We start from the raw sequence: 27,941 nt of genomic DNA, 5'->3' as shown, positions 1-27,941 counted from the left end.
GATTTGAAAGTGTTACAATGTTGAAATAATTCTTCTGACATTTAGAAGGAATCACATGTTGAATGGAAATTCAATTCAATTAATTCTACAGTTTATTGATTTTTTGTTTTTTCCTATAAGAGGGAACATTTAAAATATGAATTATTCCCCCGTTGATGGAACAAAGTAACCATATATTGCACAATTACAAGCTATGTTTTCCAAAAAAATATTAGATTGCATAAATATGGTGATGGAAACTAATAAGAATAAGTAATGATTCATGAAAAATTCCACTACTTATCGGCCTTCTTCTACAGAAACTGTCAACGCACTATCGGAGAATGTTTCTGGTTTACTAGAAGAAGAAGAAGAAGAAGAAGGTGCATTAGAAAGCCAATTCTTCGCCAAAAAAGCTGGTGGTTTAGGATTCGGAAGCGTTGCACTTTCACTGCCAAGCATGAAAACTACATTTGGCATGCTAGGACGATCACTAGGCTCTTCTTGTACACACAAAAGCCCAACTGTTATGCACCTCATAACCTCACCTCTATTGCAAGATTCAATCAGTGTCTGATCTATCAAACCCAATGCTTTCTCTTCTCTCCAAAATCTCCAGGCCTGAGATTGCTTTCAAATCAGAGTTGAATGAAATAACATGACAACAAATCATTGGATTTGATCAAATTAGTACTCACATGACCCAAAAAGGTTAAAGGCTTGTTGGGACTTGTAAAATCCAGTGTTCCTCTTCCCACTCACAATCTCGAGTACAATGACTCCAAAACTAAAGACATCAAACTTAATTGAGAGCAATCCATCTAATGCATACTCTGGAGACATATAGCCGCTGCATTACATCAAATACCCAAACAAGTTAGTATATCAATATAGCACAGCATAAAGGACACTAGCGATGTTATTACTTACTAGGTTCCGACTACTCTGGCGATGTTTGCTTTTGTTTCTTTTCCCCCAACTATCCTCGCCAAGCCAAAGTCTGAAATTTTGGGGTTCATCTCTCCATCTAATAGAATATTGCTTGTTTCCAAATCTCTATGAATAATTCTCAACCTCGAGTCTTGATGAAGATAAAGAAGCCCTCGAGCAATTCCCAAAATGATATCGAAGCGTTTGTCCCAGTCTAATGACATGCATAGAGTTCGATCTTGCAATTTGTCCATTGGAAAGCATGATTCAGATCAGTTTCTATTAATTACCAAATGGAATATAATCTACGTACTAAAAGTTTTAAGAGGAAAAAGTTTAAAGGCTAACCAAATATGAAGGAATCTAAGCTTTTGTTTGGCATATACTCATAGAGTAAAATCTTTTCATCACCTTTGATGCAATAGCCTAAAAGTCAAACAAGATTCTGAGTTAAAGTTTTGCAATCAATACAACCACATTTTTAAATTCCTCCAATCCCTGTACCGAATGACTTGACAACCTCTTCACAGAAATTTCTCGTCCTCCGGGAAAAATGCCCTGTTCAGATTTTCATGAAACTAATTAATTTTGTCACTAAACATAGAATTCTTGTACATGAGCTTTGGTGAGTATTAAGGAAAGGACTGTAACCTTGTAAACAGGCCCAAATCCCCATTGTCCAAGCTTATTTGCATCTGAGAAGGTATTTGTAGCAACTAGTATGCTTTCTAAATCAAAATATGGTTACATCAATGCCTTCCATATCATCTTCTTTGAACTCACCCAAATCTATCTAGTTTTTAACCCGTCTTTCAGTATCAAACAAGCGAAGTGCTTGATTTCTCTGGACGCTTTCTCTGCTTTCTGATGTTGAACATATACATCTTAGTTATACATGCTTGTTATATTGAAGAACAGAAAACGCAGACACTATATGGTAGTAAGTACCTTGTCTTTGTTTTAGCTTCCTTCTTTTGTACCAAATATAGCCACTGATGCATATGAGCACAACTAGGATCATTGCAACCATAAAATGGATCACAAAAGAAAATGACTTCTTTTTTTTCCTAGTGCTATTGTCGTTTCCTGAAACAAAACAAAAATATGTTTCATCATTTTATGCTCGCTATTGTAGTGTTTTGTGATGATGTGAATTGATATAAACCCGTAAAAACAAGGAAGTCCAACATATCAAATATATTTTTTTTTTTTCCCCATTGACGTTTTTGAGTTGTGATTCTCAAGTGTTTGTGTAAATCAGCGAAACACTTTCTGAAGTTGTTTAAACACTAATAGAACTTGTAAAAATTTGTGCACAAGGCCAGTTTCTCTTTGGATCAAGAAAATTTTCCTGGAAAATTACTGTCACACTCACACTCACACATGATGTTATTAGTCTATAGTTCATTATATGTATAGTAATAGCATCCTCACCTAGAACACTAGTACAAATTAATTCCAAGCCATGCCATTGATAGTTTACATTGCAAAGGCACCTTCTCTTGCCGTCTTCTGTTGTATTGCAACTTGAATTAGGCCAATCCTTGCAGTCTTCCAACAAAGTACAGGTCGGCTGTGGTGCTAGATCCCAACTGATCTCTACAGCTAAGCCAGCATTACACGAGCTACCAATCACTTTATACGGTAATGATGGACTGACACGAAAATTGTTAGCACGACAGATATTGGCATTTTCAACTGTATCTGTAAGTTGGATGATAAATGTAAGATTATCTGGATTGATGCTTGTAACTCTGTAGATGCCTCTTGGTTCCTGGAACTCAACTTGTCCTGTAGACTTGTTGCAGCGGATATTGTTGTACATTGGGTCACCGCAATTTTGTCCAGGGCATAGGGGATAGGGTAGAATGTTAGCACCACAAGGCTCGCAATCTCTTGATGTTGATTCTACAAAATCAAGAACATAAACCATTTAGACCTTACTACAAATCAGTCAAGGACCATGTCCCTAAAATCTCAAAGTCAACAATCAACTATTTAAGAAGAAAAATCATTTATAGGCCAAAAGATAGGTCGATAGTGTCTGAGTTGTAACAATTTAACTCAATTCTGATATATGGGTCTATTATTACCCCATGAAACAGGGCCATTGGTCAAGATCATCAGTGCTCTGTTAGAAAGTCCAACAATACAAGCCTGCAAGCCGAACAGCAACAAAGGATTGATCTTGGCCCCTCAGTTAAGGAGTGGCCAAATTGAATTAGCCTAATTCGTTAGAAGGATAAATTGTTTGGTTAAGATTGAAGTCAGACAAGTTTAGCAAGAGTAGATCTAGTCCATATGTTTGCCAGTAATGTTATACAGTAATGTTATGATATTACGATTTTTTATTTTTTAAAAAAGTATATATATATGTTGAAAAGCGTACAAAATTTGAAATTTATGAATTAAAATACTCATATCAAATTTAAATGCATAGAGGGGCACCCTTTTTTCTGGAAGGGAAGAAAGTAAAGTACCTATATCTGTACGGGCTACATGGACTGATAGGTTTTAAGCACCTTCCGTATCCTCGTGAAGATTTCCGAGATTCTTGGTCCAAATTCTGCACCTAGATGAGTTTGTACTAGTGACTCTTTGCGCAGCAACAGATGATACGATATAAGAATACGCCTGGCACTTGCAACACACTCGCTTTCGCAATCCTGCTCACTTTTCGCCTCAAATGGTGAGTCTGGATCTTCCACTTTCATCATAAACTTCAAGAATGTGTACTTCTTCTTATCCGTCAAGCACGTAGTTGTCTTCCTAGTACATCGGCTTGAAAATTCACCAGAATTCCATTCATCTGGTGAGTTAGGCTCAAAACCCGGCAAACACTTACAGTACTTCAATCCACTATTCTCACTATTACAGCTTCCAAAATCCCCCCAAGCATTATACACACTGCACTTGTCTCGCAGTTCTGACCATATCAAATGCCACTGTCCATTATTATCCCAATTGAAAAGCTGTAGTTCCCCGGAAAAACTCATCACCAACCTCGTAATATTGTCTATTAAAACTGGTGAGATAGTTAAATTCTTACCATAATATGTTATGTTCTTACCATTGCTAGAATTTGATAACAGTGGGGCTATTTTGTATAGCAATTTCTGATCGGAACTGTCGGTGATAATTACAAATAAAATATCAGAAAATTATAATAATTATTGTAAGAGCGAAGGCGCGGGAAATTCACTATCTTTAAGAATATTCAAGCCCTCTGCGGTTAAGAAAAGCCTCACACCGGTGCAGTCTGACTAAGTCGTATGGTTAACCAATACTGCACAATTGGTTGAAGTCAAAACTTTACACATACACCCTTTATTATTTGCCTGATAATCTCACAAATAAGAAACTTGAGCTACCAATAAGAGAGGTGAAAGGCTCAATTTATAAGAGAGGAAACTTGGTGGCAAGTGTCTTAGAGAAGAGGAAACTTAGTGGACAAGATTCTTGGAGAAGAAGAAGACTTGACTTGGTGGTCAAGACTTGGAAGACTTGGAAAAGATGACTTGACTTGGAGGATTCTTGGAGGACACGTATAGGAAGTTGCTTAGAGGATTCTTGGTTGCCAAGAAAATGATTAACTTGGAGGAAAAGAAAGTAAATCAAACCAATAACAAATTATAATATTAAAATATCTGCTAACATTTTTCCACCTATTTTAATATTATAGGTAACAAAAAAGCTAAGATTATTAGGCAAATAAGGAAATTATGCATCATGGTAGGTGTGCTCTGCATTGAACCTCTATTAGTAAAACAATAATATCTACTCCAGAGCCAATAGTATGCTCAACATTGAACTATGATTACTTAAGGGAAATAAATAATTATTGCACACACATAATATTCCAAGTGTTCACATAAGCTTTAAGAGCCAGCACATTATAGCCTTGTGTGATCTCAGGATTCATAAGTATGTTTGAGAATTAGCCCAGATCTCATAGGTAACGGCCCTACTACCACACTCACATAAGTGAATTTTGTCAATGGTGCTCTTGTAACTATGACACCCCACTCAATAAGAGCTACAGAAATTCATTAAGAGTTTTTTAATAACTCAACCTCTACAACGTTACAGGATAAATGCACTTACATCATAGAAATGGGTAAAAAGTAATTGAGTGCATTTCTCACGGCCATCATATGATCGTTTTTCTCATTGAACCTAGTTACAAGATCTCTGGTCCCTGGGTTGAGTATCCTCATACATGGCTCCTGTTATGTTCAATGGGCTTCAACCCCATCCCCCTCGATGTATTCCAAACTCTATCTCTTGCTAAGGCCTTAGTTAATGGATCTGCAAGATTATCACCAGATTTAATATAATCCACATTTATGATGTCATTATTCATAAAAGATCTCACAGTATTGTGTTTTCTTCTGATAGGTCTGGATTTACCGTTATAATAACGGTTGTTAACTCGACCAATTGCTGCGGTGCTATCACAATGAATCAATATAGATGGAATCGGTTTTTCCCAACAAGAGATTTCATTTAACAAATCTTTCAACCAATTTGCTTCTTCACTAGCTGTAGCTAAAGTAATAAACTCAGCCTCCATTGTTGAATTAGCAATAATGATTTGTTTTTTTTTATTTCCAACTTATAGCACCACCTCATGATGTAAATAAGTAACCAATGGTTGATAATGAATCACCTGACAAGATATTGCAACCGATATCACTGTAACCTTCAAGTACTGCAGGATACTTATTATAAAACAAGCCATATTTTATAGTACCCGATAAATATTTCATAATTCGCTTAATGGCTAGCCAGTGATCACTGCCAGGCTTGCTAGTAAACCTGCTAAGTACTCCAACTGCATAGGCAATGTCAAGTCTAGTACAGTCAGTCACATAACGCAAGCTACCAATCATACTAGCATATTCCTTTTGATTAATTATATCCTCATCATTTTCTATAGGAAATAAATGCACATGAGGATCGAAAGGAGTAAGAACATGCTTGCACTTATAAAAATTATATTTTCTCAAAATTTTCTCAACATAATACGACTGATCAAGAAATATACCTTCACAAGTTTTGGTAATTTTCATTCCCAAAATATAATTAGCCTCACCAAGATCTTTCATATCAAAATGGCTACTAAGCATATTTTTAGTTTCCACGATGATATGCAAATTAGAGTCAAATATAAGTAAATCATCTATATAGAGGCTAATAATGACATGCGAATTTTCTTCAGATTTATGGTAGATGCATTTATCACATTCATTCGTTTTATAGTCATTCTCAATCATGCAGGAATCAAATTTCTCATGCCACTGTTTAGGGGCCTGTTTTAAGCCATATAGGGATTTAACTAGCTTGCACACTTTGCTTTCTTGACCGGGTTCTACAAAACCCTCAGGTTGATCCATATAGATTTCTTCACCCAGGTCTTCATTTAAAAAGGCTGTTTTAACATCCATTTGATAAATTTTTAGATCATGAATTGCAGCTACTGCAATTAATAATCTAATGGATGTAACTCTAGTAACCGGAGAAAATGTATCAAAAAACTCAAGATCTGCTTGTTGTTTAAAACCTTTTGCAACAAGCCTTGCTTTAAATATCAATAGTTCCATCCGGTTTAAGTTTTTTTTCTCAAAACCCATTTATAGCCAATAGTTTTACAACCTGGTGGTAAATCTACTAATACCCAAGTTTTATTGGATAATAATGATTTCATCTCATCATTTACAGCCTCGTTCCAAAAAACAGAGTCAGGAGATTTCAAAGCTTCTTGTAAAGTTAATGGAGTTTCCTCCACATTAAAAACATGATAATCAGGGCCAAAATCTTTTTCTAATTTGGCTCTTTTACTCATTCTAAATTAAAAAACTACAGTATCTTGGTTTTGTAAAAGAGGAGTAAAGGGACCGATTTTAGATAAAATATTTTATTGATAATTTTGACCCCCACCATTTTTAGATTTAAAAGGAAATTTTTCTTCATGAAAAATTGCATCACCTGATTTAAAAATTATTTTGTTTTCAATGTCAAAAAATCTATAGGCTGTACTATTTGTTGTATATCCAAGAAAAGCGCAAGTGGCAACTTTCACACATAATTTAGGTCTTTTAGGGTCCACAAGTCTAACAAAAGCTAGACAACCCCAAACCTTCAAATATCTCAAATTTGGCTTATGTGTAAGATAATGTCTCAATGGGACCACATAATTAAATGTGGTGTTATCATTTATAAGAAGCCTACAATTTAAGTGATTCAATTTAGTTAATAGGCTTAAGGGTATATGTGTTATGGACCTAATGTGTAGATACTAGTTGTATAATTTCTATTTCTATGAGGGGCAGAAATAGAAATTAAAACATATTGGTTAAAGTTGGTTTTCATTACCTTTCAGTTTTAAAACTAATAATGGTTAATTTATTGGTTTTCATTACCTTTCAGTTTTAAAACCAATAATGGTTAATTTATTGGTTTTCATTACCTTTCAGTTATGAAAACCGATTACAACCTTTAAAAGGTTATGGTCCCTATTCCTTCCTAAGGTGAAAAAAAAAATAAGAACACTGTTTGTTTTTCTAAATCCTCTCAAGGAGAAACATAAGGCACCAAAGGGGAAAGGATTAGAAGGCAATAACATAGTCAATATCAAAGGTTTTATTGACAATCAGACGCTTCCGTTTAACCGTTCATCGATGGATTCAGGTATGTCGTTTTAGTCTTGTTTTCTTGATGATATACATGGTAGATGATCCGAAACATGAAGTTTCATGTTCTGAAATTTATGTTTACAAGTGGTATCAGAGCGGTTATATCATGTGTATTATCAGAATAGATATGCTTTTATTCATCCTATTTAGTTTCTTGGAATCAGATTCTGTTTTTGTATTTCTGTTTTTCCCTCTGCTGCAAATTCTGTTTTGTTTTCTAGAAATAGAACATACTTCGGATGGGCGGTTCATTTTTCAAATGGTGAACATCATGTATTTATATATATATGTATATAATTGGGATTGCTGCAGATTATATAACATATACGGGGTAAAAAATTTAGAAATCTTTAAATTTAATGTAATTTCATACAACGTCTACGGAAATTTAATTTTCTAATGTTCTAAATATAAGTCAATTCAAACAAGATGTCACAAAAGTGATCTCTCTTGTCTAGATTGTTTTATATGGAATGTTTTGAAATTCATGTCTGTGTATCTCATGCGGGTATTTATCGGTCCAAAGACATGATTAAGACTTGGCAGAATTACACACACATTTTGTGGTGATAAACATGTGCCAATTGTAAAGGAAACCTAATGTGAATAATAAATCCATCAAAAGATAGATTTGTTATTTGACATAACTTATTGTCAATGTTTGATCATTACAACAAGAATACCACTTACAGTTAATATCACTACCCAAAGGCTTAGTATTAATGTTGTGCTAGGTATCTTGAGATGTTGTCATTAAATTAATTTGTTTAGAGATTATCTGTTTTGGTAACTTAATGTGAGTATAATTGTTTATTCCTTTTATTTTCTTTTCGATTCAGCTTTAATGTCGACTACTTCAATCTCTGCCAACATGAACAATGTTCCAATGTTAAATGGAACAAACTTTAAGGACTGGAAAGAGAACATATTGATTGTTCTCGGCTGCATGGACATGGACTTGGCATTAAGGATGCCAAAACCGAATGCTCTCACTACACAAAGTACTCCTGAGGAAACTGTGTACTTTGAAAAGTGGGATCGTTCTAACAGGCTAAGTCTTATGATCATGAAGCATGGGATTCCAGAAGTTTTTCGGGGTGCAATAACAGAGGATGTTACCGTTGCCGGTGAATTTCTTTTAGAAATTCAAAAGCGTTTTGCTAAAAACGATAAGGCTAAAACAAGCACGCTTTTAGCAAGCTTGATTTCAATAAAGTATAAAGGCAAGGGTAATGTTCGCGAGTACATCATGGAAATGTCTCATCTTGCTTCAAAACTTAAGGCACTAAAGCTCGACCTATCTAATGATTTGCTCGTGCATTTAGTTCTCATCTCTCTTCCTGCACAATTTAACCAATTTAAGGTCAGTTATAACTGCCAGAAGGAGAAATGGACTCTCAATGAGCTCATTTCATTTTGTGTGCAAGAGGAAGAGAGATTGAAGCAAGAAAGGACTGAAAGTGCTCATCTAGCAAGCACCTCCAAGCATACGGGCAAAAGAACGCATAAGGGAAAGGAAGTTGCTATTCCTCAGGGTCCGGAACCAAAGAAACAGAAAACGCAGGATGGTTGTTTCTTTTGTGGTAAGCCCGGACACAGAAAGAAGGATTGTGCCAAATACGTCGCCTGGCGTATAAAGAAAGGTCCATTTCATGTTTTGGTCTGTTCTGAAATAAATTTAGCTTCAGTACCAAGAAACACTTGGTGGGTAGATTCTGGTGCTACTACTCACATATGTGTTTCTATGCAGGGTTGCCTGAACTACCGAAAGCCAACTGATGCTGAAAGATACATCTTTGTGGGTGATGGAAAGTCAATAGAAGTGCAGGCAATAGCGCACTTTAGATTATTACTGAAAACTGGTTATTATTTGGATTTATTAGACACTTTTGTTGTACCATCCTTTAGACGGAATTTAATTTCTGTTTCTGTATTGGACAAATTGGGATATTATTGTTCTTTTGGAAATATGAAGTTTAGTATGTCTATTAATTCCAATGTTATTGGTACTGGTTTACTTAATGTGTTTGATAATCTATATTTGCTCGAAACTATTGCATCTTATAATGCAACCTTGCACGTGGAATCACGAGGTACAAAGCGTAAATTAACTAAGGAAAATTCAGCCTCATTATGGCACAAACGCCTAGGTCACATCTCTAAATCTAGAGTTGAGCGCCTTGTGTCTGATGGAATTTTGGACTCTCTTGATTTTTCAGATTTTAATGTCTGTGTTGAGTGTATCAAGGGAAAACAGACCAAAATAAAGAAATATGGTGCCCATAGGACTACAGATGTCTTAGAATTAATTCATACGGACATTTGTGGCCCATTCCCTATGGCGTCTTGGAATGGTCAACAATATTTTATCACATTCATAGACGACTATTCGAGATATGGGTATCTATTTCTTATCCATGAGAAATCACAGTCTTTGGACGTATTCAAAAAATTTAAGGCCGAAGTTGAGTTACAACTCAACAAATGGATTAAAAGTGTCAGGTCTGACCGTGGTGGTGAATACTATGGCAGATATGATGGATCAGGTGAACAACGTCCAGGACCGTTTGCAAAATACCTGGAGGAATGTGGAATCGTCCCACAATACACCATGCCAGGATCACCTAGCATGAATGGTGTATCTGAGAGACGAAACCGGACTCTTAAGGATATGGTAAGAAGTATGATCAGTCATTCTACTTTACCAGAGTCCCTCTGGGGTGAGGCTCTAAAGACAGCAACTTATATCTTAAATCGGGTGCCAACTAAAGCAGCTGCAAAAACACCTTATGAGCTTTGGGTTGGGCGAAAACCTAGTCTAAAACATTTGCATGTGTGGGGGTGTCCTGCTGAGGCGAGGCCTTATAAACCACATGAACGAAAATTGGACTCTAAAACCATTAGCAGCTACTTTATTGGCTATGCCGAACGATCACGGGGTTACAAGTTTTATGATCCCACAAATAGGTCAATATTTGAGACGGGAATTGCAACATTTTTTGAGGATGTTGAGTTTGGGGGGAGAAATCCAGTTAGAGACATTGTCTTTGAGGAGGAAGTAGGAGTAATCCCACTTCCTACTACTACTTTTGACCAATCACAGGTTCCTATACCTGTCATTGCTCGAGAAGTAATTTCGAATCCTCAACCAGACAATGTTGTTCAAGATAATATAGTTCAAACCCCCATTCAAGATGAGGTAATTGTTCCTGAGGAACAAACTCTACAACCTCAACCTCAAGAATCTGTGCTATTAAGGCGATCCACCAGAGAAAGGAGATTTGTATTTTCAGATGATTATATTGTATATCTCCAGGAACATGAGGTAGAAAATGGAATGTCGAAAGATGATCCAATCAACTTTCGTCAAGCCATGGAAAGTTCCAACTCTCATAAGTGGATAGAAGCCATGAATGAAGAATATAAGTCTATGCAAGACAATAAAGTTTGGGAACTTGTCTCATTACCAGTTGGTGCGAAGCCCGTAGGTTGTAAATGGATATTTAAAACCAAAAGGGATTCAAATGGTAATGTGGAGAGGTATAAGGCATGTCTTGTAGCCAAAGGCTTTACTCAAAAAGAAGGAATTGACTTTAAAGAAACTTTCTCTCCAGTTTCTTCGAAAGATTCTTTTAGGACAATTATGGCGCTTGTTGCATATTTTGATCTTGAGTTGCATCAGATGGATGTCAAAACAGCTTTTCTTAATGGTGACATTAAAGAAACAATTTATATGGTGCAGCCAGAAAACTTTGTGTCAGGAGACCCAAAGAATATGGTTTGCAAATTGACTAAATCCATCTATGGACTCAAACAAGCTTCTCGTCAGTGGTACTTTTCATCAAATTCTCACTTCGTATGGTTTTGAAACTAATGTTGTTGATGAATGTGTGTATCACAAGTTCAGTGGGAGTAAACACATATTTTTGGTTTTATATGTTGACGACATATTGCTTGCCACAAACGATATAAACTTATTGCATGACACCAAGAGATTTCTATCTAAGAATTTTGAAATGAAAGATCTTGGTGATGCTTCCTTTGTATTAGGAATCGAAATACTTCGAGATCGTTCTCGGGGTATTCTGGGATTATCACAAAGGAGCTATATCGAAAAAATACTCATTAGATTTGGCATGCAAAATTGTAAATCAGGTGAAACCCCGGTTGCTAAGGGAGACAAGTTTAGTCTCAGCCAATGCCCGAAGAACAGTCTTGAAATTCAAGAAATGCAGAAGATTCCTTATGCCTCAGCTGTAGGGAGTCTAATGTATGCTCAAGTATGTACGTGTCCGGATATTGCGTTTATAGTTGGCATGTTAGGCAGATATTTAAGTAATCCTGGCATGGATCATTGGAAAGCAGTCAAGCGTGTTATGCGATATTTACAAAGAACAAAGGAATATATGCTCACATATAGGAGATCGGATAAGTTAGAGGTCATTGGATATTCCGACTCCGATTTTGCTGGATGCCAAGACAGTAGGAAATCCACATCAGGCTATATTTATCTGTTAGCTGGCGGAGCAATTTCTTGGAGGTCTGCAAAGCAGACGCTCATAGCTTCATCCACCATGGTTGCAGAGTTTGTAGCATGTTATGAGGCATCAAACCAAGGGATATGGCTGCGGAATTTTGTCACTGGGTTGCGTATTTTGGAAGGCACTGAAAGACCACTTAAGATATATTGTGACAATAAGTCTGCAGTTTTATATTCCAATAACAACAGGAGCTCGACAAAATCAAAGCATATTGATATCAAGTTCCTAGTTGTAAAAGAAAGAGTGCAGAGTGGACAGATTTCCATAGAGCACATTGGGACAAACTCCATGATAGCGGATCCACTTACGAAGAAACTACCACCCAAGGTCTTTCATGAGCACACTGCTCATATGGGTGTTGTTCTATTTGAGAACATTCTGGTTTAGTGGGAGTTTGTATTTATATTACTGCTTTATGTCAGCCTTGAGTTTTATTTATGTAATTTGATTAATTTCTGCAGAAATGAAGTATTCAGTTTATTACGCTCTGTTACGTATTGTGAAGTATTGATCTCAATAAAGTTAAGTAGGACCAGTTGGACATAGGCATGTATGGATCACATCACATGTAATTTCCATGCTACGCATCTATGATTGATCTATGTCATTTAGCTATATTTGTATACGTGACCATTGGTGGGTCGAGTTACGATTGATGTAACGAAGACCGCTTTGATCCTATATTAATATAGTTAATGGACAAGATTGTTTGGATACCCTCAAGTTATGATAACAAATTTCTGAGCTCACTAAAGTTAAGCACATTTTTCAAGATACATATGTGGTCCAGTGGGAGATTGTTAGATAATGTCTCAATGGGACCACATAATTAAATGTGGTGTTATCATTTATAAGAAGCCTACAATTTAAGTGATTCAATTTAGTTAATAGGCTTAAGGGTATATGTGTTATGGACCTAATGTGTAGATACTAGTTGTATAATTTCTATTTCTATGAGGAGCAGAAATAGAAATTAAAACATATTGGTTAAAGTTGGTTTTCATTACCTTTCAGTTTTAAAACCAATAATGGTTAATTTATTGATTTTCATTACCTTTCAGTTTTAAAACCAATAATGGTTAATTTATTGGTTTTCATTACCTTTCAGTTATGAAAACCAATTACAACCTTTAAAAGGTTATGGTCCCTATTCCTTCCTAAGGTGAAAAAAAAAATAAGAACACTGTTTGTTTTTCTAAATCCTCTCAAGGAGAAACATAAGGCACCAAAGGGGAAAGGATTAGAAGGCAATAACATAGTCAATATCAAAGGTTTTATTGACAATCAGACGCTTCCGTTTAACCGTTCATCGATGGATTCAGGTATGTCGTTTTAGTCTTGTTTTCTTGATGATATACATGGTAGATGATCCGAAACATGAAGTTTCATGTTCTGAAATTTATGTTTACATTATGCCCTTTCCAGAACTCAAAATGTGTAACTTTTGTTTTTTTTATGTGGCACTCTATTCATAACATAACATGCAGTTAAAATTGCTTCTTTCCACAAATTTAAAGGAGCACCTGCTTCAATTAGTATAGCATTTGTTAAATCAGTTAAAATTCTATTTTTCCTTTCTGCTACACTATTGGATGCAGGTGAATATGGTAGAGTAGGTTCATGGATTATTCCCAAAGACTGAGCAAACGAGTTGAATCCAAAAGATTCATACTCCCGGCCTCTATCACTTCTATATTTTTTAATCTTTTTACTAAATTGATTTTCAACTTCAAGGAGGAATTCTTTGAATTTTTCAAAAGTATCACTTTTATTTTTCAACAAGTATACATAAGTGTATTTTGGAAAATCATCAATAAAAGTGATAAAATATCTATTTCCACCACGTGTTAAAATTCCTTCAAATTCACATAAATCAGTGTGAATTAATTCTAACAATTCAGTATTTCTCACCACACTTTTATGAGGCCTTTTAGTTATTTTTGCTTGACTGCAAACTTCACATTTCTCAAACTTATTTGTTAGTTTGGGAATTAATCCTAAACTACTCATGACTCCCACATATCGGCTATTAATATGACACAGACGAGCATGCCAAAAATTCATAGAAGACAGCATGTAAACAGAAACATGTGCTTTCTTATTTTCAACATTTAATTTAAACATTCTATCACAGGCATACCCTTTCCCCACAAATATGTCTTTTTTAGTGATTACATATTTGTCAGATTCAATAGTTTGCTTGAAACCAGCTTTGTTGAGCAAATAACTCGACATCAAATTTTTCTCATGGACGATGTGTACAACACATCTTTTAAAACAAACGCACGTCCAGAGGTAAAATTCAGCTCAACATCCCCACACCCGAGCACCTTGGTTAAACTGGAGTCACCAAGCATAACAGTCCTCTCCTCATTAAAATGAGTGAAATCTTTGAACTAATCTTTTATCATAGCAGACATGCCTATTGGCACCAGAGTTTACCCACCACCCTTCGACAGATTGAACCATAAAAATATCTGTAATCATAGTCACAAATGATTCCTCGGTAACATTAGCCTGTGGTCGAGACTGTTGTTTTCGAAATTTGAAAGTTCGAGCAATATGCCCACTTTTGCCACACACAAAACATGTCACATTTGTCAGATCTTGTGAAGGGGGTTCTTGGTTCCATTTCTTTTGCCTCGGGTAATTTTTATTTTGTGGTCTTCTAGTATTTTTCTAGATTTTCTTAACTGGTTTCAAGTGACTATTTTTATGAAATCGACCTTTAGGTAAAGTATTTCCAAAAGTTAAATTTACCTTTGTAATGGAATGCTCTTGTGTCATAAGCGCATCTTGTCCTCGTGCTTCCTCCTCCACCCGAATCCTTGTGATTAGAGTCTCCAAGGACGTCGCTTTTTGCTTGTGACGCATTGACTTCTGGAACTCCGTCCAAGATGATGGTAATTTGTCAACAATACCTGCTACAACAAGATTGTTTTCAATTTTGATGCCTTCGTATCTAACTTCAGCCACTAACATCTGAAAATCTTGAACTTGTTCCACCATTGATTTTCCATCTATCATTTGATAGCAGAAAAAACAGCTTGCATCATATTTTTTAGCGCCTGCCTCTTCAGTGTTATATTTATTCTGCAAGGCTTTCCAAATTTTCTTGGCAGTGGTGTAAGTAGTATCATAATAATCATAAAATTGATCTGAAAGACAATTCAAAAGATAATATCGACATTTATACTCATCTGTGTTGTATTTCTCGATTTTTTCAATATGAGCAGCATACTCCTCGTCGGTCATCTCTTCAGTGGGGACTTTGTTCGGATTTTTCTCCGTCAGGATATAGGCCACCTTGAGGAGACTGAGGTAGAAAAGCACCTTGCCTTTCTATCTCTTGAAATGGGCTTCCTTGAACCGGAAGGGCTTGTTGAGATCGCCGATATTCTCGTTGGGCTTCTCCAGTACTGGCTCCATGAATTTTTACTATTTGAATCTCCTTAAAATTCTTAGTAATAATTACAAATAAAACACCAGAAAATACAAATAATAAAAATTACAATAACTATTGTAAGGGCTGAGGCGCGAAAAATTCACTTTTTTTAAGGAGATTCAAGCCCTCTGAGGTTAGGCAAAACCTTACACCAGTACAACAGAAAAAACCTTGACTTGTCCCCCCCAGGATACAATAGCCCGACTAAGTCGTATGGTTAACCAATACTGCACAATTGGTTGAATCCAAAGCTTTACACATACACCCTTTTTTATTTGCCTGATAATCTCACAAATAAGAAACTTGAGCTACCAATAAGAAAGGTGAAAGGCTCAATTTATAGGAGAGGAAACTTGGTGGCAAGTGTCTTGGAGAAGAGGAAACTTAGTGGACAAGATTCTTGGAGGAGAAGAAGACTTGACTTGGTGGTCAAGACTTGGAAGACTTGGAGAAGAAGACTTGACTTGGAGGATTCTTGGAGGAAAAGTATAGGAAGTTGCTTAGAGGATTCTTGGTTACCAAGAAAAGGATTAACTTGGAGGAAAATAAAACAAATCAAACCAATAACACATTATAATATTAAAATATCTACTAACAGGAACTATCAAAGATACCAGACCCTCCACTTCTCCAGTACATCTCGCTTCTTTTCCAAGTGACGTAATTATTTGATTGATCTTTCCTGAAAGTAAAGTTTCTGTTTGTCGGGTCGTTGACCCTTTCCATGAAGTCAATTTTAGATTATCGCCCTTCATCATACCGGGAAGGAAGGTATTAGTTGGATGATGAAAACTCTACCATAGTACTTTTCCCGATAGATCATCGCTCAAAACCAAGTTCCCAGAGTCTAAGAGCTTTACCGTTGTCCTATTGGACGAAGATGGTAAGCTTGTAAGACCTGTAGTGAAATTAATGGAATTTCCATCCATGACCTTGAGGTTGAGGTTGCCATCATCTTCAATGGTGAAAACGTCAATTGGCAACCCACACAATCGTCTGTGGGTTCAATATGTAATACCATATTCCTATGTATCTGGTTGTTGGAGAATAATTTCGGCAAAATTAATTAATAGCGAATAATAAATAAAATAAAATAAACTTCCAACTTTTTGAAGATCAAACTATTGAATGAAGTTGTGATTGAGGCCTGTGTATGAACACTGTGTCTTTAAGACAGAATAACGCCCTCTCCACTGATGCTCGAGATTAATAGACGTTTTGTCTCCAAGATACAACAATCACCACACATAGAATTTGCACTAACTCTATGTGTACAGCGAACCAGAGTATGTGTTTTACACTCTCTCAAACTTAAACTCTAAAAAAAGTGAACTAGAGTATGTGTTTTATACTCTCTCAAACCTAGACTCTAAAAAATATAAAAATGCAGAATGAACAAAGGAGGAAGAAACTAGAAGTTTGAATTTTCTTTTATTGATTTGATCCCAAAACCCGAATGGAGAGCTGCCTTAATATAGGCAATGGAAAAACCTTTTCGGAAGAGACCCAAAACCCGGACGAAGGACTGCTTAATATAGGCAATGGTGATTTGATCCCAAAACTCAGATGGAGAACTGCCTTAAAATAGGCAATGGAAAAACCTTTTCGGAACCCGGATGGAGGGCTACCTTAATGTAGGCAATGGAAAAACCTTTTCGGAAGAGACATGTCTGCAAGCAAAAAATTGAAAATATCTTCAAATAATTTTGGCCCAAGAAAATAGTAACAGGCTGATCCAACCCAACTCACACTTTGGGTGTCCTTTGGGCCCATGCCTAAGGTTCTATCTAGGACCTTATATCTTCTTCAAAATTTTCCTAACTTTCCTATGTGGGACAAGAACACTCAATACCATTTTGAGAATTTTTTACCAACATGACTAATGTTCAATGAACCTCACTTTGGAGCCAATTTTCCATTCACCTATAAATAGTTTTGACTCACTAATTTCATAGTATTGTTCACCGCATGGCAACGAACACATTGCTACTCAGACCCTCCAAAACCGACTTACGGGTCCTACAAAATTATTAGCATAAAGTTTTCGAAAAATCAATATTTAAACCATTTTTTCCAACACTGGCTACGTAGCCTGATTCTCCCATAGTGGAAAAGAAACCAAGTTGGAATTTGTTGCCAGCTGAGATGAGAGTTTCGCCATAGATATCTCGAATTGGATAGCCTGTTGTTATAGTATCCTTTGCAGTTGTAGCTGCAGCTGCAAGACAAAATATTAAAGGACCCAACAACAACAATATGCCAAAGATGATGAAAATGGCAGATAGTGGTGTAAAATTTGAATGAAAATTATAGGAAAATATCATGGCGGCAGCGGTGGCAGTGGTGGTGGTGATGGTGGTGTATGCTCCGTTTTCCTTCATTACAGGACGCATGGTGGCGGCCATTGTATAGCTACAGGTTTGCTGTTAAGATCTGCATATAGTTTCCTATCTATTGAACTATCCTTGGACACAAGAGGTGAGATATTTTAAGTATATTAACTAAGATTGAGTGATTTAGACAATTTGGAATAATTTAACAATGAGGATGGCATTAGCGGTTGATTCTTCCCAGTAGTAGTAGGGGCACGTGATTTGACTATCCCAAAACCACGCCGTTTTCGAGCAAAAAAACAAATATTTCTTTCGTCCCAAAATAGTAGTCTCTTTTGAGAAATTTACTTTTTTTTGATAGTATAATTATCACATTTTTAAAATATTAATTTTTTCAAATTACCCTGTGATAGTACATTTTTTGGGGAATATCAATTATCATAATTGTATTTTTTGTATTGTTAATGAATTTAAAAGAAGGGCACAACAGGAAATTTATATTATTTTAGTTCTTAATTTTTGAAAAGGGACTAATATTTTGAGATAATAAAAAACGGAATAAGAAACTAATATTTTGAGACAGATAGAGTAAATAAAATAAAATCTTCTTTTCCCTTCCCTTTTGTCTCTTTATGTTTGGTTCAAAAGTATTAAGTGGATATCATCAAAATATTTATTTCTATATTTGAAAATAACGATAAATACATTATAAATAAAATTATTTTTCAAAATTTTAAGAAATAATCTACATAATCATCATTTCATTCCATCTCATTCCAGTGAATTAAATAGAGTATAACATCTTCAAATTTCTAAACTTCATCCATTAAAAAAAAAAAAAAAAAAAAACAATACAAAACAAAACAAAAAATTGAAATCAAACCAAAACAAGGACGGTTGATTGCAATGCTAATTTTAAGAATTACCTTTTGAATTTGGAGAATATTCACAAGGTAGGAATACGAAGGGACATCAATATAGTCACCCCTGTAATCTCGAACTACTCTGCAAACCTTGACTCCCTTGAAAGATTCTAGATCTTGCATTGAATTACTCTCTGGCAGTTTGAGTTTGATATTACATTCTCGTCCATGATCTTCGTTGCCATTTTCTAGGGCTTCTGATGCGTTTCCATCTTTGTCGTCCTAGTAGTATGGATCGAGACTCGGCAATCAAATTGAAATTAGAATGGGGGTATGCGTTTTTGTTGGGTGGCAATGGAGTAGGGTTGCGATCGTTGAAAACGGTATGTCACATTTTTTTTAATTTTTTAATTTTTAAATGATGACATCATTTTGAGACACTGTATACATCCATTATTTGCACTATTAAATAAAAATTAAAGCATATTTGGTACTATTTATGTTTATATTTTTTTATTAATTTTTACAAAAAAAATAAATGACGAAAGAATAAAAATTGTGTTAAATTTTTGTTTTTGGAGAATTGTAAAAAATGAAGGGGAATTTCATCCATTCCTCTGTTTCAACTACAACAATATTATCACCCCATTGCTCATTAGTACAACCAGTCCCAACATTTGAAGGGCTGATTACCTCCCACAACCGACACACCGACCAACCACCACCCCGTCAGCAGCAGGAATAACTTCTGTTAAAAATAGAAGATACCACTCAAAATGGGAATTTCATTTATCAAACACAAGAACATTGTTTGAAGGGATCTTAAATATTAAAAAACTAAAAGTGAAATATTAAAATTTTTTAAAAAATATTAAAATTTTACACAACACGATGAATTTGAGTTCAATACTGTGTGAGTCCCACATCATCATGTAAATATTGTGTACTATGGGGTGGGTCTCATATGATATAAATCATATACCCATATAAATATTGAAGTAAATTACATTTATCTCTCTTGAGGTTTCTAGCAAATACAGAAACGTTTCCTGTGATTTCAATAATTACATAAACTTTTCCTATTTTTGCTAACAATATCAAGATTCCTCTATGCCGTTAATTTTGCACAAATTGCATTAATTGACTATCCAAAATGACATATTACCCCTTTGAATTGAGCAAAAAGATAAAAACTATCAAATCAACCAATAAACTATCCAAATAAAAAATTTCACTCATCTCTTCTGAGGTTTTGGTACTAGCATGAAAAACCTAAGTGATTCATGAGTAGATCAAGAACTAATTGTACCAATTCCCAAACAACAAAACTTACCAATCTAAATCATCAAGCATGTACGAATGTGATTTACATTGTTGTTTCCGAAACAATAAATCGATACAAATGATTTTTATGTGGAAAAATCACAATTGGAAAACCTCCAATTGTGATAAAATAAAACCATGGATGAAATGCCACAAATCAATCCACTACTGAAAAAAGAAAGATTACAAAGATACCAAACAAATTACCCAAACGCTTCCAATTTGTCTTCGAATCTTCTATATATCTTTTACCCCAACTTTCGTCTTGGAATTGATTAGACTGACGTTGAATCCATAACATCCATTGTCGAACCAACGACTGCACACAACATCAAACTCATTTGATTACTCTGTGCTTAAATCTTCGGATTCCACTAAACAAGAATACTCTTAAAGAAGATCAACCAAACTCCTTGATGTGTGCTTATAAGAACATGAGTTCAAAATTCAATCAAACATCAAAGAAAACCAGAAAAATATCTCCAAAAGAAAACCCTAAAACCCTTAAAGAAGATCTAGAAAACGTAACCCTAGATTTGGAGCAACTTGAGGTTATATAGAATCTGAAATCACGAGATCCGCTCAGCGTAGAAATAGACACTCGAGTGGGGACTCTATATTGCGTGTTCCACACCAGGGTTCATGCTCGAGCGTAAGATCCCATGCTCGAGCGTAAAAACATACCACTCAGTATATTTTGCAGATAAGCCAAAATACTGTGATGGTGGAATCTCCACTCGAGCGCCACGTTCTTTGCTCAAGCGGGAAGACAAAAATCAAAGGAAAATTACAACTCAATAAACCCCCAGTTTGTCCACGGAATTTGACAACAAGTAGGGTCCTAACAATCTCTCCCTTTGTCAATCCCGGACAAAACTTTTCTAACAATTTTCCTAACAAACACACCCACTAAACACACTAACTAACACAATCAACAACCTGGACTTTAACAAAAAAAAAAAAAACAAAACAAAACAAAACAAAACAAAACCACTACAAAACCACAAGAGCTGAAGACGAATATGAAACACTTAATCCTTGAACAATCCACTTATGGAAACAACCATACAAACCAAAACTATGGAACCGAATAAATAACCAAATATATATTTAAACAGAATTCAAATATATATCTAAACAAATGTCAAAAGTATCCGAAATCCATGTATCAAAAATATCTCAATATCCATGCCCAAAACCCAACACATCTCCAAAAATACTCCCCCTTTTTGTTCGGGAGGAACATAAGTGAAAACAGAAGTGAAAAAAAAAAAAAAATTTGTGCAAAGAGTATACTAGCCAAGAAAACAGATATCACGGAGCTGGTGGCTGTGGAGGTGGCTACATCTGAAAGAGGGACAGGATCTGGGAAAGATGAACAGAGGACTGAGCTACTGACCCCTCAATGCACCTGGATGAGGCATCCAAAGCTGTGGGCCAAGCATTGGCGGTAGTCTCAAGATCAGTAAGCCGAGCCTCGAAGATATCTATCTGGCTCTCCAGGTGATCAAAATGTGAAACCATGGACTGCTTGAACTAACACAGCTGGCCTCGGATAGTACGAATCGGAGGAAACTACTCCCCCTCACTAGTAGCCTCACCTGCAGCAGCAGCACCATACTCGGCCTCCTCGACCACAGCAGCATCCCCTACACTTGCACTAGAACTACCGACTCCAAAAAGGACCCCCCTGACATAAGACTAACTCTAAGAGACAGTCTTTTTGGTGAAAGGCTGGGAAGGAGAAGCAAAGTCATCCTCATCAAAAGAGGGAACCTCAAATTTGGCGAGAAGCCGTTAATGAGGCAACCATAAAGAAGACCAAGGTTATTTTGCTCAAAGGAAGCGACCATTTTTTGAATGATCAAGGTGGCAAGGTCGATAGAACAGTGATGAGCAATGCAATAAAGGACAAAACTTTGTTCCTGATTTATTTCGGAGCTGTGGGTGGTCAGAATGATGTTGGCACAAACAATGAGATTGAGTAAACAAAACAGGGAAAGGAGCTCATTTTGTTTGATTAAAGAGCCCAGGAGCCACGAACGAGATGTACCACATAAAGCAGTGGCTACCTCTTTGAAATCACAGGTGGGTCGAACAGGGAAATGATAGTAAATAGGAAAGACTTTACCAATACCTAATAGCTCACGAATAAGGTCAGGGTAATTATGATAGACTAAGACTTGACCCAAGTCTTGAACGAAGGACCAACATCATTAATTCCCTCCATATTACAGTAAAATTCCCGCACCCAATCAAGATTTTGACGGCCCGAGAAGGAAAGAACCAAATCCCCACCCAAGGATCAAACAAAGGGCGAATGTGGATGGACTCAAAAGCGTTTGGCTGGACATTGCGTTCAAGATGAACAGTCCTAGAGGGGTAGGACTCTCTAAACAACTTTATTTTTTTAGCCGAGACAGTTGACTTCTTACATTTAGAAATGGACATGACTAAACCAAGGATTACCCAAAGGAAACAACCACAAATCCCCCAACCCAAGACAAGAATCAAAACCAAAAACACACAAACAAACCATTAATAGCAAAGTCAAATCTGTCAGAATTAAATAGCTAAGAGCAGCATGAAAATCAATATGACCATCCCTTAATGAGATCACAATATATCAGAATGCAGAATAGAACTGCCAATGAGAACATAGTGTCTATAACGAAATAGCCAAATATATATAATGAATAAACACTGGAACATAAGGCAGTGATTATATCAAATACACAACTCAATATCCTATCATGAAAGCACACACAACCACAAATTCAAGAGAATGATAAACGATAATCACATTGCATACCCAAAAAAAATACCCAAACCAACGGACCATAAACAGGAGTAATCATGACACACATGCTAGAACAGTACTCATGAGTATGGATGATGAAGATGAGAAAGAACAAAGACAACCACAAACAAAGAAAGAAAATAAAGCGGCAAGAAGATAGAATCATACCTGAGATGCCAATGGAGTAAGAGAAACAAGGAACTGAGAGGAGCACACTAATCAAAAACCCAAGGAGGGACAATCATAGAGTCGCCAAAGGAACCCTAGGAGAAAGAGAGATAGAATTTGGGGAAAAAATAGACTGAAGAGTCAAGGATTGGGCTTTTAAATCAAACTAGTTAGCTCGAGTGAGAGTTTGGACGCTCGAGCGCGCGCCTGAACACGCGTGGCTACGCTCGAGCAAGGAATCATATGCTCGAGCGCCAAAATAATCGCTCAGAAGTTTGAAAAACTCAGCAAAAATGCTGGAGGGATGAAATATTCGCTCGAGCGGGGACAAAAAAACACCAATGACCAAAACACCTTTCCTGAGCAAATAAAACCAACTTGTACTCGGAAGTGTGACCTGAAACAAAATAGAGGTGAACATAACAACAAGCATGTGACACTAAGATGGGATAATCCACAAATCATGAAGCCTGCAAACGAGCAAAGTTTGACATTATGAACCACAAAATCATAAGCAAATTAGATAAAATTTAATCAGTGATCATAAGCTATATAAGAATGCACGACTCAAAAGTAAACATGAGAGCTCACATAAAGAATGTGTGTGTGCAATCCTTAAGAAGCCATAGAGCTAGAGTTAATCCTCGTAGTGATCGGATGGCTGGACCTCCGGCAAGAGTAACGAAACATCACAGAGAAAAGTCAAACCACTAGGAATCAAGGGGTATTTGTTGAGTAAACATAGAGGCTCCCCCCTCAATCAATGAGTCCCCTTTTTTTTATATGTTGTGACTTTTTTTTTCTATGGGCACTCACTGGTGGCTTGCACGCTCAAGAGGATGGAGACCAAACCAGAGAAACATGAAATCAGAAAGGATGGCCTGGTTGGTGCCTCTGAGGTAGTCTTTTCCTAATGCCTAGACTTCAATGAACTAAGGGAAGAACCGTGAAAGTGAAAGACGATGGTAGATGATTAAGAGACTCAATATCACCCATGATATACCAGTATAGGTCAATTCCTCCAATAATGTAAAAGATACACTGTTAGTGGTCCATAGAGAACTTTGATCACTTGTGCAGAAACCCCTGCAATAGTTTATCTCAAAAATGTGTACAGAATGAGATCATGAAGTCAATGAGTATAGGCATTCAGAATGAGCTATGAACAAAGAAAAATGAAATCTAGTAAGCAGCATGAGAGGTGTTCATGTGAGTCTAAATGCAGGGATGACAGGAATCAATGAGAATAAGATTATAGTACCCAAGTACACAAAAACAATTACTCACGCCCTCTCAAGTAACAGGTAACACCCTAGTAACTGAGCATTACACCCAAGGTCTTTCTAAGGAACTCGAACCTAAGAAGATCAAGGGGTTTGTAAAAATATCAGCTTTTTGATGCTCAGTGGGTACATGTTCAAGAACAACAAGGCCTTTTCCACTAACTCTCGGATAAAATGATGATGAATGTCAATGTGTTTGGTGCGAAAGTGTTGGATAGGATTTTTAGAAATGTTAATGGAACTTGTGTTATCACATAAAAGAGTGAGAGTGTTCTGGTCAATTCCATAATCATGAAGCATTTGCTTCATCCACAGCATTTGTGTACAGCAACTCCCTGCAATAATGTATTCAGCCTCATCTGTCAAAAGAGAAATGGCATTTTGCTTTTTGCTATGCCAGGAAACCAAATTATTCCCAAGGTAAAAACACCCCCCCAAATGTGCTCTTACAATCATTAGCACACCCTGCTCAGTCGGCATCAGAAAAACCAGTGATTTCAGTTGTAGTGTCGGTCGAGAACCAAATCCCATGACCCAATGTCCCATTCACATACTTAATGATGCGTTTGACAGTAATCAGATGAGACTTTTTAGGACAGGCTTGGTAACGGGCACAAACACCTACACTAAATGCAATGTCAGGACGACTGGCTGTGAGGTACAAGAGACTCCATATCATACTCCTATAAAAGGTAGGATCAACATCAATACCAGAGAAATCTTTAGAAAGGTGAAGACTGGTACTCATGAGAGTGCGTGCACATTTGGTCGACTTAAGACCGAACTTTGACACAAGGTTTTTGGCATACTTAGTTTGAGAAACAAACATACCCGAAGGAGACTATTTAATTTGAAGACCTAAGAAATAAGACAACTCTCCCATCATGCTCATCTCAAACTCATGTGTCATGCAATCCGAAAGTATTTAACAATATGATCAATAGTGGATTCAAACACAATATCATCAACATAAATCTGTGCAACAAGTATGTGAGACTTAGCATGTTTCACAATTAAAGTCTTGTCCACATTACCCCTTTGAAAATCATTATCAAGAAGAAAGGTAGTAAATCTATCATACCAAGCTCGAGGGGCTTGTTTCAACCCATACAAAGCCTTGTCTAACTTGTAAACATGGTTTGGACATTTAGGGTCGTCAAACCCTTTTGGTTGCTCAACATAAGCCTCTTCTTTTAAGTACCCATTCAGAAAGGCACTTTTTACATCCATTTGAAACAGTTTGAAACCAAGAAAGCATGCAACACCAAGTAAAATACGAATAGATTCGAGATGTGCAAACTGGGGCAAACGTCTCATCATAGTCAACACCATCTACTTGTGTATATCCTTAAGCAACCAACCTAGCTTTATTTCTAACCACAATACCATTCTCATCAGATTTATTCTTAAAGATTCACTTGGTACCTATCACATTCATGTCTCTAGGTCTGGGAACAAGAATCCAAACATTGTTACGTTCAAATTGACCTAATTTTTCATGCATAGCATTGACCCAACTATCATCTAGTAAGGCATCTTTTATATTCTTAGGTTCAATTAATAAAACATAACACATATGAGATACCTCCTCCCGAATTTGTCTTCAGGTTTTCATTCGATCCGAGACATTTCCAATCACCTATTGAGTTGGATGATTCAGTTTCACACTTGCTGATGGTTTAAACTTTGGACTTGTGGTGACAGAAGCATCAGAAATGGTGTCCCTTTGTGCACTCTTTGGAGTTTAACTTACCTGAGAAGTTGGTACTGTCTCAACTTCTTGTGCTTGGACCTTAGTTTTTTTTTTTGACTTTATGGTTCAGTATCCAAGATTGGAGACTCACCATTTTCTTCCTCATTTATTGCCGAAGTAGGAGAACCTGTGTCATCTATAACCACATTGATCGATTCCATTAAAGATAAAGTTTGCAGGTTATAGACACGAAAAGCTCTACTAGTGGTTGAATACCTTAGAAAAATACCTTCATCACTTCGGAAGTCAAATTTTTCCAAAGGTTCTCTATCTTTGAAAATGTAACATTTACTCCCAAAAGTTTTGAAGTATTTTACATTAGGTTTCAATCCCTTCCACAATTCATATGGAGTTGTAAAGTGTCAGGCCTTAAATACACACGATTTATGACATAAACAGCAGTATTTAAGGCTTCAGCCCAAAACTTTGGAGGAACTTTCTTACTAAAAGCATGACTTTAGCCATCTCTTGAACAACTCTGTTCTTCCTCTCAACAACTCCATTTTGTTGTGGAGTAATCGGGGCAAAAAATTCATACTTAATTCCATGCATATCACAAAAATCCGAAAACGAGCTATTTTCAAACTCACGACCATGATCAGTTCAGATTCTTATGATATGCCCAATAGAAACACCCTGTTTATTTTGGATTTTAAGGATTAAGGCCTGGAAAGTATCAAACATATCAGATTTTTCTCTTAAAAAATTTACCCATGAAAAACGAGTAAAATCATCAACGGTTAAAAAAAATGTATCTTTTACCTCCAATGCTTTCAATGCGAGTGGGTCCCATAAGATCCATATGAACCAATTCAAGAGAACGTTTGGTTGTAAAGCTGTTCACCTTTTTATGAGGGGCACGGGTTTGCTTCCCAAGTTGACATGGTCCACACACATGGTTCAGATTCTTACCCAGTTTAGGTACTCCTCTCACAAGCTCCTTGTTGGCTATCTTAGTTAGGTCTTTGAAATTCATGTGACCTAACCTTTGATGCCACAGATCAATGTTACTTATGATGGCTGAGTGGTAAGTGAGATCATTAGTAGTAACAATCCTGTAACAGTTATCAGATGTGCGAACCCTATGCATGACAGTATTTCCCTTTTTATCTAAAATTTCACATTTATTTTTTGAAAATAATACTTCATGGTGGGAATCACACGTTTGACTGATGCTTAAAAGATTTGATTTAAGGCCATCAACAAGTAATGCATTTTCGAGCATGGGAAGACTAGCCACACTTATAGAGCCCTTACCAATGACTCTAGAAATGCCACCATCTCCAAAGGTAACAATTCTTCCTTTATATTTTTCAAGTCACTTGACATGTGACGAGAGCACCCACTATCAAGGTACCACATGTGTGAGTCACATGCTTTTAGAGCAGTGTGAACAAAAAAACAAGTCAAGTCATCCTTTCTCACCCATATCTTTTTGGTCTTAACCAAATCAGGACTGGCGGTCTTGGTAAATGTCTTAGTGTTATGAACACCCTCATGAATCTTGGTATTCCACCTAGACATGTAAGGTTGTCTCCTAATGAAAAAAGTAGTAGAATTTCTACCATTTTGAGACATCTTACCAAACAACTCAAAGCAATAAGGAAGAATGTGGCCATACCTACCACAATGATGACAAACAAAAACAGGTTTTACCTCCTTTTAGTTGATCTTACCCCTGTTAGGCAGATGAAGAGAGGGATCACCCTGGTGCACCTTCAGCTTTCCCTTTGCTTGAGTCTTCAGGTCATGTGATGTAGAGGCCTATTCCTTATGAGCTGTCGCATTACCATAGCCTAGCCCACTTTTGTCACAACCCATCTATTGA

General features: G+C 36.4%; 2 pseudogenes across 1 annotated transcript; both read right to left on the bottom strand.

The window, feature by feature from the left end:
- Window positions 1–69: 69 nt before the first annotated feature.
- On the bottom strand, window positions 70–3,580 carry LOC114302795 (G-type lectin S-receptor-like serine/threonine-protein kinase At4g03230; annotated as a pseudogene). Its single transcript, XR_014338476.1, has 7 exons — window positions 3,390–3,580; window positions 2,344–2,817; window positions 1,858–1,995; window positions 1,561–1,773; window positions 1,258–1,467; window positions 910–1,147; window positions 70–829 (listed from the first exon to the last, which is right to left on the bottom strand). The product of XR_014338476.1 is annotated as a G-type lectin S-receptor-like serine/threonine-protein kinase At4g03230 (transcript).
- LOC145788931 (G-type lectin S-receptor-like serine/threonine-protein kinase SD1-13) lies at window positions 2,853–17,995 on the bottom strand (annotated as a pseudogene).
- Between the last annotated feature and the right edge of the window lie 9,946 nt (window positions 17,996–27,941).

The sequence above is a fragment of the Camellia sinensis genome, chromosome 8, assembly GCF_055761805.1.
Source record: "Camellia sinensis isolate YWXY chromosome 8, ASM5576180v1, whole genome shotgun sequence".
In the NCBI taxonomy this organism is placed as follows: domain Eukaryota; kingdom Viridiplantae; phylum Streptophyta; class Magnoliopsida; order Ericales; family Theaceae; genus Camellia; species Camellia sinensis.
The sequence above is the reverse complement of the archived record's forward strand: the minus strand, read 5'-3'. Positions and strand labels throughout refer to the sequence as shown.